Below are 6,000 nucleotides of genomic sequence, written 5' to 3'. Positions count from 1 at the left end.
CTGTGAGATAAATACAAATTCCTTGGGTTGCAAAAAAAAAAAAAAAAAACCAAAAAACACCTGTTAGATCCAAACAGTGGTTTAGTTCTTGAAGGAATCTCCACACTGTTTTCCATAGTGGTTGTTTTAGTTTACATTCCCATCAATAGTGTAAAAGTGTTCCCTTTCACCATATCCATGCCAACATCTATTTCTTTTTATTTTTTGATTATGGCCATTCTTGCAGGAGGGGTAAGGTGGTATTGCATTGTGGTTTTGATTTGCATTTCTCTGATAATTAGTGATGTTGAGCACTTTTACATATGCTTGTTGGCCATTTGTATATATTCTTTTAAGAATTGTCTATTCATGTCCTTTGCCCACTTTTTGATGGGGTTGTTTTTTCTTGCTGATTTGTTAGAGTTCTTCCTAGATTCTGGGTATTAGTCCTTTGTTGGATGTATAGACTGTGAAGACTTTTTCCCACACTGTGGGTTGTCTGTTAACTATGCCGATTATTTCTTTTGCTAAGCCAACTGAATTATACAACGCCTTTTTAAAAAATCCTTTTTACAAACCTTATTATGACTTACATAGAACATTTACAACATGCTTAGACTTTCTGTTTTGTCCTAAATATCCCTTTTTCTTGAACAACCCATTTTACTGTAGGACAAAAATTTACCAAACAGGATTCTTTCTAGTATAAAATGACTTTCCTTTTTACCTTTTGTATCAAAAGCACCTCTTTATATTTTTAACCTTTTTACATTTCTTATTTTTTGGTTCCTTTTATCTTGTTTTATACATAACCCTTAAATAAGCTTTCAGTTAGACAAATATATTTACCTTTTAATAAGAACATTAAAAATTTTTTTCCTATAATTTTTAATTGGAAATTACCCAGATATTTAATATTTATTAATAACATTAGATCCTAAATTATATAACATGTTTGTTTACAGGCATTTATTTATTCCATTACATTTACCTGATCGATTGATTTATTAAATAATTTACCTAGATTATTTACAAAAACTGTGATGGCCATTCTTTATTTCCCTGTTAACTATTTTTATAGCTGTGAATTTTAGGTGTTTACTTAAGTAAGAAACTTAAGGTTAAATATAAGGGTGTTTTTACCAATAACTTGGGATTTAGCTGTTTTCACTAAACCAAGAATATTCCACGCCTTACTTGTCAAAAATTATGCAAGCAAAGATCATTTTGTCTTGAGCTGAATTTTTTAGTTTTATAACCCTTATGGCTTATAGTATGCTGCCAAAGTAAGCACAAAACCACTTGATCAAAAATGCTATAGTTTTATAACCCCTATGGCTTATAGTATTCTGCAGGAGTGAGCACAAAACCAGTTGATCAAAAATGCTAACAATTTTCAAGACATCTCTAATATTATTTTACCAATAATTTTAAAGTCAGATTATTTTATTAAAAATTTTACTTAAATCACATTAACTTGAAAAAGCATTTGACTAGTCTTTTGATTATCCGATTTAAGTGCTTTTATATTTTAGCCAATTAGCTAGAGCTGTTTTATATATTTTTAGTACTGAAACATTGTGTACACAACACATAAATACATAGACATATTTGTGCATGCCAATAGAAATACATCTTATAGATATGTAAGACCTTTTTCTTGTTTTTTTTCCTATCTTAGGCTTTTAAATTCTTGATAACCTGTTTCACTATTCAGGCAGTTGTCAGCTAAGTGGCCTTAAATTTGCATATTAAAGGAAACAACTCTTAGGGGAAAATCAGATAGCAAAATTTACATCTCAAGGTACTGAGAGAGAAAGTCTGGTGTGCTAGAGGGAAGTTAAAACAGATTTAATTGCCAATTAAACAAAAAATTATAGAAATTATAAGGACCTTTTAAATACACACACACATACCTATATACATATATATACATACACACACACACACACACACAGATCCTATAGCTTTTACTTCAGAACTTCAGCCGTAAGATAAATACAAATTCCTTGGGTTGAAAAAAAAAAAAAAAAAAAACACCTGTTAGATCCAAACAGTGGTTTTTATCTCAGTGGAAAAGTAACAGCAGATTTAAAGTAGGAAAAAACGAAAATAGAAAAACAAGAGAACTTAGGAACTCTGTCGTTTGCAGGTCGACCTTAAGGCTTTTTTTCCTTAATGTAACTGCACACAAAGACCATATTACTTCCATTTTACACAAACTCTGGCAAGTAGAGGCACCATAAAACCTAGAGTGCTTGAAGGGGGGCTATTCTCCTTGTTTTCTCCTCACTCTTAGATTATTTGTTTCCCACACTTTTTTTTTTTTTTTAAAGGAGGAATTGAGCTGTGGCCTAGGGCTTTTGTGGAGTGGATTGAAGTGTTTGCTGCTTGCGGGCAGGACTCTACAGTGGGTCACCACTGAGTCGTTGCCACTGTCTTCTGTGTCTCAGTTTTTCTCTCTGGAGATCTAAGCCCCTCCAGATGGGCTCAAAGTATGGAGTAATCAGCTCCTATATGTGCTTCCTGGACAAGCCTTTTTAAAACTAATTTTGTTCGGGGTTCCCTGTAGGGCTGCTGCACCCCAGACACTCCCATGAGGCCCCTGGCCACCCAGGGGTGCCTTTCAGGTGGGAGGAGCAAATACCCTTTCTCTTCGGAGCTGAAGAAACGCAGTCTCTCATTTACCTATGAAAACAACAATTCAGTTCCTCACTCAAATGTGCACCAACAAGCCAAACTGAGATTAATTTTGGGAGAAAAGCAATGGAGAAGACCCTTTGAATGCTAGAATTAAATTAGGATCTGAGCTAGAATTAGGATCCTTAAACAACTTCCTAGGAGAAAAAAAATCAGCTCAGCATAAATCAAGGACCCTCAACCAAAGGGAGCTGCAGGCTCAGGAGGACACATGAGCTCCACCAGAGGAGAAGCTCAAAGTCAGGGAGGCTTCAATGGGCCCCTGCTGGTACCTTCGCACTGAGTTTGGGCAACTCCTGTGAGGTCCTGAGTCTTCTCTGAGGCCCAACATGTTTGGGTGCCAAAATATTGTTAATGAAAATAGTCAAACTGTACAATATTTTGAAGAGATTTATTCTGAGCCAAATGTGAGTGACCATGGCCTATGACACAGCCCTCAGGAGGCCCTGAGAACATATGACCCACAACTCATGTATTGATCTAACGTTATATTTTCCTGCTGTTCATCATCCCTGTATAGAAGTCCCACTACCAACTCAAACTCAGTATGACCCAAGTTACATGTCTCTCACTAATTTAAAAAACAGTTTTTTTTCCCTTTTGTTCCTGATCTCATTAACCACTCACTCAGGATAGAAAATTGATTGAGAGCTCTAAGTTTTTCTTTTCACTATATTGGACATCTGCTGTTTTTGTCTACTCCATATGATGGTTTCTTCTAGAAAATTATACTTGTTTCATGTCAACCATGGGGTCCTCTCTTCATAGGAATGTGAATGTTACCTATACAGAACCAATATGTGTAATATACAGGTTGGATCCCTAATCCAAAAATCAAAAATGCTCCAAAAGCCAAACTTTTTGAGCACCAACATGATGCCATGAGTGGAAAATCCCATACCTGACCTCATGTGACAGGTTGAAGTCAAAATGCAGTTAAAAACTTTGTTTCATGCACAAAATGATTTAAAATATTGTGTAAAATTACCTTCAGGATGTGTATAAGGAATACATGAAATGTAAATGAATTTTGTGTTTGCACTTGGATCCCATCCTCAAGATGTCTCATTATGTATATGCAAATAATCCAGAATCCAAAATCTGAAAACATTTTTGGTCTTAAGCATTTTGGATAAGGGATATTCACCTAACTTTATACTATACGGATGCTGGGAAGGAAAAGGCATTATTGTTTAGATTGTTAAGCTGGGAGGATGTAAACTTGTCATGTGGAGAGAGCCTGTTTGGCAGAATACAGTCAAATATAAGAACAGAATAAGGATTAATATGTAGAGATATCCATCCTTGGATCTATCTAATCCTAAAACCATGTCCAACCTAAATTTTCTAGCTCTGTGACCTAGTAAGTTCTGCTTATTTTTTCTTATGCTAGTTTGAATTGGGCTTCTATCACTTGTATTATGCTAAAGAGTCTTAACACTTACCAAATTCTATAGATCTTAACATTCAAGTATTTGACATGCATCCTTTCTTTTTTCTTCCACTGCTGATATACTATTGAATGACTTCCTGTCATTCTTCTACTACAATAGTCATCTTGCTGCCAACCTATTGTTTCTCCAACATATCCATCACATTACTATTAAAGTTACCTTTTTAATAAAATGTGGGATTATATTACTTATCTCTTTAAATATCTTCAAGTTCTCTATTGCATAATAAACAAAGCCTATATTTCTTAAGTGGCATTTAAAGTTTTCCCAAATAAATACAATCTGATCTGAACCTACTATTTATTCATTTATTCACTCATTCAGCAAATATTTATTGAGTACCTACTATATACGAGGCATAATGCTGGATATAGTAGATACAGTGATGACAAAATCAAAATTCCTCCATATATAGCTTACATTCCAGTGGGAAAGTTGCAACTCTTACTACATCTTTCCATAACATCTGGTCTAGTATGACCTGGGGATAATTTCCATGGAAGCCTCTGCTCAAGCTGTTCTTAGTTCTCAATGATCTTCCCCATCTGTCAAACATCAAAATTCAATGCTAAATTATCTATGATTTAATGGCACTTACTTTTATGTTTCCTAATTGTTTACATTTATGCTATAGTACAAATTTATCTTATATAATTATCGATTTATTTATTCATCTTGCCTTACACAAAAACTTCTTGAGGACAAGGAACTGATTTTATTCATTTTTGTCCCTTTCATAATACTTTGCATAAATACAAACTCATTATTATTCTATTTGTTGTAATCAAATTTGTTGAATGATTGTTGTTGAAACATAAACATGAGAAAATAGAATGTTATTGAGGATTGGGGGACAGAGTTATAGTTACTGAGTGCCTATCATATAACAAAAGTTATCCTAGGTGTTTTTCATAGACTATATGATTTAATACATATAACTTCACACCACAGGAAACTAAGTCAAGGGAAATGAAATAATTTAGATATTTTGTAGATATTTCATTGTAGATACTGGCCAAACCAGAACATGAACCCAGATATTTCTGACTAAAATGCTCAAAGCTTTTCTACCTCACTACATAACATTCTATTTTGTCACTATCAATCATATAAATGTATTAATAATTTTAATTTTGTGGACCAGATTCTCCCCTTTTCACTTTGATCAAAGATAATCTGATTATAAAGGCTGAGATTTTGTGAAAGCTTTTGTGCCATGTTTGATTTCAAAAATCAGCAAATATTTTGTAAATTTGGGTGTTATTTTTGTCTTACGGGTACATGTCAAAAAATGCATAACACAACACTGAAATAACAGAGATTTAGGCATAGTTTTGATAAATACACCAGTATAATTAGAATATCTCAAACAAACATAAACTTTTCTGAATTTCATATTAAGAAAAAAAGTTGGTTTTGTGGCCCCTCACCTACTGTATATATATATTTTTTTTCTTTTTTTTTTTTTTCCTTAAAGCTTTCAGTTTGTATCCCAGTCCCCCTGTAAAAGACAGAAGCTATAATTCCATTTTGGCACTAGGTCATTTTTGTTAATATTCTTGTTACTCAACCAGAGTCAATTGTTTTAGTTTCCCTATCTGTAAAGGAATATCCAAAAAGATGAATACTGAAACTCAGATAACAAAAAATTCATCATTGAACAAAAGGATTAGAATTATGCCCAACAAGAAAACTTTGTACTGTATTAGAATGATTTAAAACAATTATCATATTTGTAATTTATTGGCCATAAAATTACTTCCTCATTTTGGAAGTACTACTTTGCCCTTTGCCTGGTATTTAATGTGGTATCTTTTGGTTTGGTATATACCATACAATAATAAAATATTAGACAACATGGATGATT

The sequence above is a fragment of the Pongo abelii genome, chromosome 1, assembly GCF_028885655.2.
Source record: "Pongo abelii isolate AG06213 chromosome 1, NHGRI_mPonAbe1-v2.0_pri, whole genome shotgun sequence".
NCBI classification, from domain to species: Eukaryota; Metazoa; Chordata; class Mammalia; order Primates; family Hominidae; genus Pongo; species Pongo abelii.
The sequence above is the reverse complement of the archived record's forward strand: the minus strand, read 5'-3'. Positions refer to the sequence as shown.